A 14,009-nucleotide genomic window follows, 5' to 3' on the forward strand; every position below is an offset into this window, starting at 1 on the left:
ACTTGCTGCGGGAAAGGCGACTCTGCTCCTTCCTTCTGGGTCTCCCCTTACCATCCCCAGTGTCACTTCTGACCACGCTCAGTTCTCTTTCCAGTCTTGCTCATCTAATGCACTTGTCTCTCTACTGGATCCCTTGCGCCCTCCTCCCTCCTGCGTCCCCGGCTCCAGCCATCCACGAGCCTTCCTTCTCCCGTTCCAAAACCTAGCCGGTACTTACGAGCCCTTCCCCAGCCGCTCTGCCAGCGCCCCCAGGTCCGGACCCTCTTCCAGGCTCAGCCACCCGGTTTTCACTTCCCTACTCTTTGGCTGCGCTGCGGTTCCGCTACGACCTGTGGAAAAACCAGATCTATCCCAGCAACCCCTACCCTTTTGCAAACATCATCGGAGCTGTACCCCGCGTATCCTCGGAACCCATCTCTTCCCGAGACCCCATAGACTCGGTTCTTTGCTGCCGCCCTCTCCGTTCCACTCCCCAGCCCCCCGCCCGCCTCTCTCTTCCCCACTCGCCCCTCTTGCTTCTCTCTGCTCCAGACTCGACGCTCTGTTTCGGCCGCTGAGCTCAGCCTACCCCCGCCCCACCCCCTCATCGGGTAAACTTTAAAATCCGCGTGGTTCAGCTCATAAAGGAGCCCTGAAAGGAGAACTCAACCGCCGGGAGAGCCTGGAGTCAGGGAGTCTAGGATGGGGGAGGTTGAGTCTTGGCGTCGTCGGAAAGGAGCTGAAGGCTGAATATCCTAAGTCAATTTCAAAACACTGGTAGCTGCAGCCGGGACTGTCCGCCGCACGCTGGCTAGTCCCGCTAAGTATTATTGTGACCCCTGGTGGGAGGGCGCGTGTATTCTGTGCACTTTTTAAAGCACTTTTTAAAAAATATAAGTACTGGTGGACGGGACGAGGGGGCCACCGGGGAAGGTTGCCTGAGGTTGATGCCACTTTGCTCCTGCGTTGCTCCCTGCCGGACCCGATGTTTCACTCCACATAAACTACCCTCCACCCCCAATGGCAGCACACAAGTCCTCATTGTTGGGGGTCTGCCTGGGCACTTCCGCCTGGGCTGAGAGAATCTGGAGGAATGGCGTGGGGGTGGGGAGGCGCGGGGCGCCAGGCGATCGCGGTCTGGATTTCGGCGGCGGCGGGTGGAGTGAAGAGCGCCGCTGCGCGGGCTTCTGTGCGCCCGGGCGCGGGTCTCGGCGGGTGGGGTGTGCGCCGGCGTGGGTCGGCGTCTGCGTGTGCGTTTGGAGGCTAGGACACACCTGGGCTTTTAGTTCGTTTAGAAAGAAGAGCGAGTGGAGAAGCTGTGGAAGCGAGTGCGTGTTTCGCTGCCCGGAGCTGGGCTGACGGGCGAGTCCTCCGAGAAAGATGCTACAATGCAGCTCCTAACGCGGCGGCGGGGGCTGGAGCAAGGATCCAGTGCTATCGGTTCTTACTCCCTCCTGCTCCCCTCCCGCTGGCCCGTTGAACGCACTTTCAAAATGTTGATGGTTTTGAATAAAGGCCTTGTGGGGGTTCTACTGAAACTTTATCACACTTAACATGTTTTCGACTAATCATATAAATTAAAGGTGGCTTGCGTTCAGAACCCCCTAATTATCCGGTTCACGTTCGTACGTTTATGTGCCAATTATAGGTCTTCGGGAAATCCATAGAATTATAAACCATCCCCACCTCCTGAATTAGCACTCATTGTTTTTATTATCTCAACGATGAGTGATTCTGGATAGAACCCTGAATTGCACAGGCAAGATAAAGGAGGAGGGGGAGGTGGAGAGGTTGAACGGAAAAGGGAAGCTTCGCAGCTTCTCCCCAACCCTCACTACCCCCATCTCCTTTAACCACTATCCCGACAAGGCTTGGTGACAATTCTGGAATCTGAAAGGGATCAAAGATTTTCTTGATTTCCCATTGAGAAGAGAGATCTAATCAAAGCTGTATAAAAAAGTCAACTTCTAAGCAATCAGAATTTGTCTGCTGATGTCCTTGATTGAAACCCCAGCATTCATGAATGGAGTATTGAAGAACTCGCAGAAATGGGTTTTGAAGCGCTATTGTTCTTTTCCATACACAGAGGCCCTCTTAAAGGTTTAGGAAGTTCAAAATGCGGTGATTTGAAAGACAGACATTGTAACTATTTGGCGACGCTGGGAGGATCTGATCTGCAGGGATTGGAGAAGAGGCCGAGTTGGGGAGTACAAACGCGTTGTTACCATCTTCTTGGGAAGCGCCGGCTATCAAGTGGGGATTCAGTTCTTTCTACACATCAAGCTGACAATTAAATATCTTCCTAAAGCAGATTTAGAAGATGATTTTTAGTGATTTTTGTTTTGTTTTCTCTTTCGGGCGGTGGTTTACTTAAAGCCTAAACAGGCGTATCTGGAACATTTAATCATGTTCATTGTATTCAACAATAAAATCTGAATAAAAATTACTTATTGTTGATGAAGCTCATCTCACAAGCTGTTTCTCAGTATGTTTCATTTGCAAGACAGACCATTGTGTGAGGCTGCCGGGAGGAGATGCTATCACTTATTGTTCATTTTCTCCCAAAGCCAGAGAGGAATCCACTGCTTCTGCTCCCCTCTGCCCTCTTAAGACATGTTTCTTAAATGGTGAGTGTCTGGCTTCGTCCCTGACAGTACCCTCTTAAAAATGACCTTTGGTGGACTTCTGGTGCCTGGAGCCACCCTGAAGGCAGGGGAAGAATCTTAATTGAGGCTGCATTATTTTTGATAATTCACTTAAGTCAAACATTTTGTTTTTGCTGGGGTTTAATCCTTCTCTCAAGCTGATAAAGCTAACAAAGCAAGAAAATCACAGTTTATATCTTTTAACTGGCACTTTACAAAATTGCATAAATTGAAGGCAGTTGTCAGGAACTTTAAGTGTTACTCAGGGCTAACAAAAAATGTTCACTGGTTGAGTTAAGTGATTGAGAATGAATCACTTGACCTCTCAGAAGCTCGGTTTCATCATTTGCACAACAGGGACAATATTCTCTACTTCGTAGGCCTGCGAGCAATTCTATGGGGAAAAATGTCTCATGGGGCGCTTTGGCATGTAGCAGGATTTTAGGAGAATGGGAAATTTTAGTAATAGCATGGAGTTCTGCTAAGGAGAGAGGATCGTATTTGGAATTGAAAGGGCAGGATGGAATCCAGGTACTGGATTGGCAAATCACCTCTTTAATAAAAACAGGAAAAATTAACCTTTGTGGAGCTTTTACTAAGAACCAGATACTGTCTTAAGCATTTGGCATTCATTTATTTAATCCTTCACTAACCTTAGGAAGCAAATACTCATATTTGATTGATACTGAAAGTGATAATTCAGAGAGCTGGGCACAGAGAGAGTTGGTAACTGGCCCAAGGTCACGCAGCAACTAATACAATTTAAATCCAAGCATTCAGTCCTGACTGTGTCATGTTATTTCTGAGTGTGGAGGTGATCTCAGCTCTCTCCCAAAGTGGCTGTCCCATTTAATGGGGAATAATGGAAAAGGTGGCTCTTCAGGAGGCGCAGTGGTAAAGAATTCACTTGCCAGTGCAGGAGACACAAGGAACTCGGTTCAATCCCTGGATTTGGAAGATCCCTTGGAGTAGGAAATGGCAACCCACTCCAGTATTCCTGTCTGGAAATTTCCATGGACAGAGGAACCTTGTGGGCTGCAGTCCATGGGGTCGCAAAGAATTGGACAGTACTGAATACAGCACAGTTACTGTTAATTTTAATGGAATAGTTAGACTTCCTGTAGGAGCAAACTACAGGGTGTTTTTCTGCTGCCAACAGGGCATTAGGCTGATGGTGGACATTTTGAACACTTCTGACATTGTGATAGGTATTGGTTCACATACATCTCCTGGGTTAGCATATTCAGTAACTGGATGTGCGGAGATTGCATTAGTGCTGTTGTTGGTTACCAGAGGACATAAGCAGAGATTCTCAAAATTAAGAGAAGGTATAACAGATGGTTAGAAGTCTGGACTTAGGTGCTAGGTTCAGACATCAGTTCCCCTAGCTCTGCGGCTGTGTGGCCTTGACCAGCTTATCAAACTTCTCTGTGCTTCAGTTACCTTTATAATAAGATAACTACCTGCCACATAAGATTGTTGTGAGGATTATAGGAATATAACACTAGATGCTTAGAAGAGTACCCAGTGGGTGATGTTATTTAACTGTTAACGTTATCCTTCAGAGGAAAGAAAAATTCTTTCCCTTGATAATAAGAAGTTTTCTGTTTGTCACTGATATTCTAAGACTTAAATATCCTTAGAGTATTTGGACTGTTTTTTTTTTTTTTTCTTGCTAACCAGAGGTAGAGAGGAAGAGCGATATTTAAGGATTTCAGGCAAAGGTTTTGTTCTGTGTAGCTTATTGGAAATGTTTTCTCCAACATTTTCCCTCTTTGTGAAGGGATGGAGAGATTTTCATAATGCTAAAATACCCCCATTTCATTGCACTTTTCAGCAGTTATTTTCCTTTAAAAAAAAAAAAAAAACTTATTTTGAGGATAGTTACTCTACAGCATTGTGGTGGTTTTCCCCATACCTCAGTGTGGATCCGTCACAGGCATACTTGTGTCCCCTTCATCCTGAATCCCCCTCCCCCTAGCAGGTTGTCAGGGAGCACCAGCTCTGAGTGCCCTGTTTCATATGTCAAACTTGCACTGGTTATCTATTTTACATATGGTAGTGTGTATATTTCAGTGCTATTCTCTCAATCATCCAACCCTCTTCTTTGCCCACTGAGTCCAAAAGTCTCTTCTTTATATCTGTGTCTCCTTTGCTGCCCTGCACATAGGATCGTCGGTACCATCAGTCGAGATTTCATATATATGTGTGTGTTAATATACGGTATTTGTTTTTTTCTTTCTGACTTACTTCTCTCTATAATAGCCTTTAGGATCATCCATCTCATTTGAACTGACTCAAATGTGTTCCTTTTTATAGCTGAGTGATACTCCATTGTGTGTACATACCACAACTTCCTTATCCATTCATCTGTTGATGGACTTCTAGGTTGCTTCCATGTCCTAGTCAGCAGTTATTTTCAAGGAAATAAAACAACTGTGGATAGATTGAACTCTTAGAGTAGTCAGTTCTTCCCAATCTACAGATTGGAAACCAATTCAGACTTGGGGTGATACAAAACTGCATAGCTGAGAGGCACTGTCAGAACCCAGAATGCTTTGTTCAGTGCTCCTTCTTCTAGACCAGACTGTCTCCTATACCAGGATAGAGTTGTTTCCTGAAATATAAATAGAACTGAAGCAGAAAGAGAGGGCAAATGGGTGGGTGTTACCAGCAAAGAGCAGAAGCCTGCCAGATGTTCTGTACTGAAAAAATGTGTCCAGTGAGAAAAAGAAAATCCCTCCTCTGGGGTTATATTCATGAAAAACTAGTACAGAACTCAATCTATGAGATGTGTATCTGGACTTAGTTTGAAAAGCAAATGATCAGGTTTCTTTCGCTGTGAGATACTCTTTGTATTTTTGTTTGAGTCTTTAGATAATGGGGAGACTTTGATTTGGGAATCATAAAACTCCTCTGGCTTCTATTTCATGAAGTATGCAACATATTCTATTGGAAAGAAATTGCCAACTTGCTTTTATTATTATTATTTTATTTTAACTTGACATATAACTGATATCTAATCCCAGTGAGGGATTCTCATAGAGAACAGGCAATAGAAATAAAATGGTACTGAAGTGAAGAACTCACAGCTTACAATGGTAAAAGTTTGTGGTAGCAAAGATGGGTGGTTTGGCTTAGGGGATAAAGTTAGAGGAGGTAATGTAGCAGACAGGTATGACATTCAGAGTGAATCCAAGTCAGCTGTGTTGACCTCCTAGAGTGAGTCTTGGGACATTACCAATGCTTTGCATCAGCTGTGAGCCTCGTACCAATTTCTGACTTCTCTGTTGGTCTGTTCCTCAATTTGATCTATCCATTCACCTACTCTTCATCAGTTAAGCATCTTTTTCTTTTCCTTTGACTCTCTTTATGTTTATCCCAGTCTTTGTCTCCTTTGCATTCTTTATGTCTATTTGTTCCTGTTCTTGTTAGTGTCATAATCAACCATAACAGCCAAAATGATAAATATGCATGAGGAGTATCTGGGAAATTGAGGCCATTCATGTCGTGATATGGACGTCACCCCTCTGTCCATTCAACACATCTTACTAGTACCTACTTGGTGCCTGGCTTTGGCTGAGTGTTAGACACTGTGGACAGTTCCAAGATCCAGAGATGCAGTCTCTGCCATCTGGGCACCTGGCCTCATGCATGCATCAGTAGCTGATACAGCATGAGGTGTGGTGCAGAGAATATCCATACAGCAACACTGGAAGCTTCCAGAGGAGAAATTATTTCTACCTGGAGAAAGGGAAGGATAGTTAAGGCTTCACAGAAGAGCGAATTTCATTTCAGCAGGAAGCTGAAGGTTGACCAGGAGCTTCTGGGGAGTTGAAGGCATTCCAGATTGAAAGAACTGAACGGGCAAAGACAGGTGGGCAGGAAGCTTCGTCACTGGTTTGGGGATAGGCATCCTGCTGAGAGTGGCTCTCATGCAGCATATGTGGCAGACATGGATTATTCTGTAGAGCATTTTCCAAACCTGGTTCTGGGGCACTGTCTACCAGGATGGTGATGAGTATTTCAAAGAAAAGTGTTTACAGGGAAAAACAGGCCATGCTCAAAAATATTTGGAAAGCACTGAATTCTATATTGTACTCTTAGTAAGACACAGTATTTACTGACATAGTAAAGCTTCAAAGATTCCCTATAGTAGAGAAACTCAGGTACTTCATTAAGAATTTTCCAGACTTATTTGCTGTAGAATCTTTGATTTCCAGGAGCCTCTCTCAGTGTCTCATGAGATAGATTGTAGAAAAGATTTGTGGCTAAGCACGTATGATATTTAAGCAGAACAGTTAATTTGATCAAGGAAGTAATGTTTTGTTTGAAATATAGTATATTTAAGACATGAAAATATATAAATAACTGGCAGTAGAAAACTCTGTCCCTACCACTCAGCTTCAGAAAGTGAGCCATGTAAATATAGTTGAGGCCTTTTAGTAACCTCTCGCCCATCAGATCTTCTTCCCTCCTGCCAGATCAGATCAGATCAGATCAGTCGCTCAGTCGTGTCCGACTCTTTGTGACCCCATGAATCGCAGCACGCCAGGCCTCCCTGTCTATCACCAACTCCCGGAGTTCACTCAGACTCACGTCCATCGAGTCAGTGATGCCATCCAACCATCTCATCCTCTGTCGTCCCTTTCTCCTCTTGCTCCCAATCCCTCCCAGCATCAGAGTCTTCTCCAATGAGTCAACTCTTCGCATGAGGTGGCCAAAGTACTGGAGTTTCAGCTTTAGCATCATTCCTTCCAAAGAAATCCCAGGGCTGATCTCCTTCAGAATGGACTGATTGGATCTCCTTGCAGTCCAAGGGACTCTCAAGAGTCTTCTCCAACACCACAGTTCAAAAGCATCAATTCTTCGGCGCTCAGCCTTCTTCACAGTCCAACTCTCACATCCATACATGACCACAGGAAAAACCATAGCCTTGACTAGATGAACCTTTGTTGGCAAAGTAATGTCTCTGCTTTTGAATATGCTATCTAGGTTGGTCATAACTTTCCTTCCAAGGAGTAAGCGTCTTTTAATTTCATGGCTGCAGTCACCATCTGTAGTGATTTTGGAGCCCAGAAAAATAAAGCCTGACACTGTTTCCACTGTTTCCCCATCTATTTCCCATGCCGGAAGTAACCACTATTCCACATTTGGTATTTATCATTCCATATAATTCTTTCAAATGTGCTTTTCAAAAGGACAGACTTAAAAAGAATTACATTGAATTACAATCCAGTTTCTAGCTAGTCACTACAGAGATAGTACTTTGTCCAATAAATGTCCAGCAAAGGACATTTATAAACTCTTTAGGGGGAAGAAATATAGCCTCTCCTTTTAACAGCTGTGCCTGGAATGTAGTAGATGCTCAGGAAGTTTATGTTGAATTGAATGTGTGTATTGTCATGTGGTTCATGAAGCTCATGGGGATAAAAAGTTTGGGGTAAATTGTTTTCCATTGACAAAACTGTATTGAAATTCTTTATGATCAATGATCTTGAAAACACATTTTTTTTTTGGTGGAAGTTCTTTGTTTTGTAATCTGAATTTGGAAATAAATAGTAATAATCAACTACTGAAAGTTATCTCTGTTTTCTTAACAGCTTTTGGAATCATTAACAGTAAAAACTTATTCAGATTTGTCCTATGAAAAGAGCTGACTCGGTAAAACTATCTGCTTTCATTATAGGAACAATGATAACTAGAAATGTTTTCAATCAAAAAAGGACATTTATAAGTTAACACTAAATGAGTGTTCAGTATCTGGACACTGGATACTTGGAAGGTTTATAAGGTTCTCCGAGAAGTAACTTATTTTCAGTAACAAAGTTTTATTATTAGGCACCATCATGCCAATGAAACATCCTTCTTGATAAAAGTGAGGGACTTCCTCTTGAAAAAGCTCACATTACCTGAAACATATATCATATTTGGGTGACATTTTCCTTCTTTATTATCCTAGCCTATATTCATATATTACTGTCATATACATGTCAACATGTACAGCAAATGTTAGAATATTGCTGAAGGATGTATGGTAGAAAGAATGGAAGGGAAAAGGAAGTGGGAGACTTACAGGTTTCCCTGGGAGAGGCTTTTTGCACTCGATCATGGTTTTATGAAAGATAGTAGATTAGCTTTTCCCATAGGGTTCAATGTTGATTATAGCTATAAATCCACCCTAGGATTTTCTGTCTTTGACTTGGCTGGAAAAATCCCAGCAGGTGGCAGGATGAGAGTCAACTTGTGTGAATGATCATAAATGATGCAGACACTGCCCATAGAGTAAGGAAGAGAAGTCACGTGATGCTGTTCCCTCGTGATTGCCTGGTGATGCCCGTGCACTCTGACCATGGCATGTGGTGGTGCTTGTCTTCAGTCCTAGCACATGTTATTTTGGCATGTTATGTTTATTACATGCATGCTCACAAAAGTTCTAAATATAAAACACAACCATTCAAACATACTCAAGTTAGATCAGAGTGCCGGTAACGTAATTGTGGATGAAGTCAAAGATAGGCCAGCCATATGCTGAATCCGAGACACAGCCTGTATTGTTAGAACTTAGTTCCAATGAATGCAAAAAGGTTACTGTAATTTATTCCTTTGGGAAGCTGAATAGATTTATAGGCCACATAGAAGTTGGATTCTTGCCAACCTTCTGCTATCTAACTTCTTAATTTTAATATGGTTGAATTTATCAATCTCTTCTTTTATGGTTGGTACTTTTTATGTCTTAAGTTTAAGAAAGCCTTTTTAAAAACCTTGATGTCATAAAGATATTCTCCTTTATTATCTTCTAAAAGCTTTATCGTTTTGCCTTTCACATTTAAGTTCTGTAATCTGTGGTGTATGTATGTGTGTGTGTGTGTGATGTGAGGTAGGAATTTATTCTGTTTATTCTAATTTTCTCCCACATGGGGGAAAATCATCCTGGTATTTAGGATTAGTTTCTAGGCATAATTTGGTCTACTCTTTTGCCCAAACTGCATTTCTTTATTATTATAACTTTATAACAAGCCTTGGTGTTTGGCAGGACAAATCCCCAACAGTGTCCTTCTTCAAAAGTAAGTTGGCCTTTCATGTTCCATGTACATCTTTTAAAGTTTTTTATTGGCATATAATTGATTTACAATGTTGTGTTAGTTTCAGGTATATGGCAAAGTGAATCAGTTGTACGTATACATAAGCCCACTCTTCTTTTTCAGATTCTCTGTCCATATAGGCCATTACAGAGTATTGGGTAGACTTCCCTGTGTTATACAGTATGTTCTTCTTAACCTATTTTATATATAGTAGTGCATTTATGTCAGTCCAATATCCCATTTTATCCTTCCCTTTATAATCCCCTGGCAACCATGTGTTTTATTTATTTATTTATTTATTTTAGTTGGAGGCTAATTACTTTACAATATTGTGGGTTTTGCCTTACATTGACATGAATCAGCCATGGCTGTATATGTGTTCCCAGCCCTGAACCCCCCTCCCACCTCCCTCCCCATCCCATCCCTCAGGGTCATGTGTTTGTTTTCTGCATCTGTGACTGTATTTCTGTTTTGTAAAAAAGTTTATTTGTACCCTTTTTTCTTAGATTCCCCATATAAATGATATTGCATTGTCTTTCTCTGTTGACTTCACTCAGTATGACAGTCTCTAGGTCCATTCATGTTGCTGCAAATGACATTGTTTTGTTCCTTTTTATGGCTGATGTATACATTTTATCATTACCTTTTAAACTTACATTAGAATACTTCTTGAGATTTGATTGAAATTATTGCTTGAATTTATAGATTAATTCAGGGAAATGACATCATTATGATATTGTGGAAGTTGTTCAGTTGTGTCCAACTCTTTGCAACCCCATGGACTATACAGTCCATGGAATTCTCTAGGCCAGAATACTGGAGTGGGTAGCCTTTCCCTCCTCCAGAGAATCTTCCCAACCCAGGGATTGAACCCAGGTCTCCCACATTGCAGACAGATTCTTTACCATGTGAGCCACAAGGAAAGCCCGTTCTTCCCATAAACATTCTTCATTTATTTAGTTCTTATTTAATATATTTGCACACAAATTATAATTTTCTTTGTAAAGGTATGCACTCTTGCATTAGATTTATTTCCAGATGCTTTGTATTTTTGTAGTTGTTATTGTAAATGCTATCTTTAAAATGCTTTAAAGATTTAAAAAGAAAACTATGCTTTCTAGTTATGCATTAGTTTTCATCCTGCTCAACGGAATTTCTTATTTTGGGTGGTGGGGCTAAAGGGGAGGAGAAAAATCTGGTGGCTATGAGTGCTTTACTAAACACAGGATTCTTTTTGTTTAAATTAATTCTTATTGTAGTATAGTTGCTTTTCAGTGTTGTGTTAGTTTCTCCTGTACAGCAAAATGAATCAGCCATATATGTATATATGTATGTGTATGTATATATATGTATATATCTCCCCTCCTAGCACTCAGAATCAACACTAGGTTCTTCACATGCACTGATTTGATAGCAGAACAGCCTCAGGGAAAGGGCTCTGGGTGGCTTAGCAATGCCCTTGACTGGGTCACTGCTGTCCTTTGCAAACCTGTATAGTGCAGGGCTTTCCTTTGTCTGGGTGGGTCAGTGGACTGGGGAAGTGAGATCTTTGGCTGATGAGGGGTGATCACCTTGAGTATCAGCAGCTCTCCTGATTCAGGCGGCAGAGGTCTTTAAAAGAATCTTCTGTGTTCCCTAGGAGAATGAGGGATAGTGCAGAGAATGGCACCACTCTGTCCTGGGTAGCCCCCCGCCCCTCACATGATAACGGGACCTGGGGCCCCAGGGGTCAGAGTCTGGCTCCTGACATACTGGTCTGGCATTTCAGGCAGGCCAGAGTCATCTGGCTGCCCAGGGGACACAGTTTCGCCAGTAGCTACAGTCTCCTTTGACTTTTCAGGTCAGTGAATATTATTCCCATTTTCAGTCAGGGGTCCAGGGAAACGAAAAGACGTGTGCAAGCCATCTAGCTGAGCTGGAGTGAAGACCCAGGTCTCCCTGCACCTGAGTTAGTGCTCTTTCATTTCTTCGCAGTGTCTTAAGATCCTCAAGTATTTGATGATGATATAGTGAAATCTTGAAGCATCTTTCATTTGCAGAAACACGACTATGCATGGGAAGTGTAATTTACACCTGCCCAAAGAGGGCTAATGAGAGAGCTGTCTACCTATAGCCCCATGTGGCAGTTGTTACCTGCCAGTTGTTATCCTGTCTCTGTTGGCTCTGTTTGTCTCTCTCTGGATTCCTTTATGCTATTAGTTCTTTCATAAGCCTCACTTCCACTCATTTCTCCCCATTCAAGTAATATTTGTATTTTAGGACCTAGGGAAAATATCCATTTCACTTTGAAATTTACCCCTTGGATGTCAGTGTCCATAAAATTTCAATTCCTCTCCTCCCCTTGCCAGGTACTGCAGCTGTTTTCCCTCTTCTCTCACATCCTGTCATTGGCACGTTTCTTTGTATTTTCTGGAATGAAGATAATACATAGCCCCACTAGGTTAGATTGATATAAAAGAGAATGTCTCAAAGAAAGCAGGATTACAGGACCAAAAATCTGACCATTTGGTTCACCTGCTAACCCTATAAATTTTCTCCCTACTCTGTTTGTGGGGTCATAGGACTGAGGTCAGGTATCATTCTCTATGCATTTGACTGCTCCAGATGGATCAGGGGAGAGGGAAGTCTTAACTTGTTTGAGTAACTGTAAGTCAGCATGGGCTGGGAGGAAGAGGACTGGGCACTGGACTAACGTTGCCCTCTTCAGAAATACAAAGGTCATTGACATATACACACAAGAACCTACTGTATAACATGGAGAACACCGCTCAGTATTCGGTAATAACCTAAATGAGAGAAATTGAACAATAATAGATACATGTATATGTATAACTGAATCATTTCGCTGTACACTTGAAACTAATACAATACTGCTAATCAACTATGCTTCAGTATGAAATAAAAAAATTAAATACATAAAGATCCTATACCATGGGCTCAATCTAAGTTCGATGCTTCCTTCTGTCTGCCTTTCCCAGGCAAGGGTATCCTTATTTGGCTTCCCAAGCCCTGGATTCTACCAAGTACCACACTTTATTACATCAGTTTTTCTGCTCCATGTCTGTTGATCTGGGGTCCTCTAAAGTTGAGAGTTTCTCAAGGATACTCTCAACTGGATTTCACGCCCCATTGTTGTTGTCCAGACACTCAGTCGTGTCTGACTCTGTGACTGCAGTCCATGGGGTCATGCCAGGCCTCCCTGTCCCTCACCATCTCCTAAAGTTTGCCCAAGTTCATGTCCATTGTATCAGTGATGCCATCTAGCCATCTTATCCTCTAACAACCTCTTCTACTCCTGCCTTCAATCCTTCCCAGCATCAGAGACTTTTCCAATGAGTTGGTTGTTCACATCAGGTGACCAGAATACTGGAGCTTCAGCATCAGTCCTTCCGATGAGTATTCAGGGTTGACTTCCCTTAAGTTTGACTGGTTTGATCTCCTTGCTGTCCAGAGGACTCTCAGGAGTCTTCTCCAGCATCACAGTTCAAAGACATCAGTTCTTTGGCACTCTGCCTTATTTACCGTAGCGCTGTATGTGATCACTAGGAAGACCATATTCTTGACTATACGGACCTTTGTCGGCAGAGTAACGTCTCTGCTTTTCAGCACGCCGTCTAGGTTTGTCACGGCTTTCCTGCTGAGATGCAGTCTTCTGATTTTATGGCTGCAGTCACCATCGGCAGTGATTTTAAAGCCCAAGAAGAGGAAATCTGTCATTACTTCCATATTCTTGGCCTACTGAGGAAGTTCACCTTAAATATTTGCTACCTTTAATTTTTAAAAGCTACCATAGTGCTAGCTGTGGAGGGAAACATATCTGTTTAGTGAACTATTTTGAGTTTATGAAGTCAAAATGGAGCTTTCTGTTGCAATTCTGAACAGCTTCTTTTAGGACATGTCTTTTATTCCAAAACTTTTGCCTGTCCTGTTCTTTCCTGTCCTAACTCCTCCTCTTTCTTTCCTTTCTTCCTTTTTTCCTTCTATTTTAAAAAAAATCAAATCAAAGAGGTTTCATGAAATCAACAACAAAGGCTTCTCAACCTCCAAGTCTGCAGTGTCATTTCATGGTTACTGAAATGGTCAATATTCCCTCTCTTTCTTATATACGTTATTTCAGTGGAGGAGGAGGAATTTGGAGAGTAGTTGGGAAGTGGACTTTGTAGTTCCTTGTCAAATCCCATGGTAGTGTAAATATTTCACGTGGGTGATTGGCCACTTTGTGAATTATCTGTAGCCAGTTTAAAATGACAGCATAAAGACTGAAACTCTGCCAACCAGTATGTGTCAGGGCTGAAGAGTA

At 42.3% G+C, this 14,009-nt stretch overlaps 1 protein-coding gene across 6 annotated transcripts in view; it reads left to right on the top strand.

The window, feature by feature from the left end:
* The window catches only part of DAB1 (DAB adaptor protein 1), a 1,339,715-nt gene that overhangs the window by 878,645 nt on the left and 447,061 nt on the right, over positions 1 to 14,009 (top strand). The gene's annotated exons all lie outside the window — the stretch shown is intronic.

This window comes from Bos taurus, chromosome 3 (genome assembly GCF_002263795.3).
Source record: "Bos taurus isolate L1 Dominette 01449 registration number 42190680 breed Hereford chromosome 3, ARS-UCD2.0, whole genome shotgun sequence".
Classification (NCBI taxonomy): Eukaryota; Metazoa; Chordata; class Mammalia; order Artiodactyla; family Bovidae; genus Bos; species Bos taurus.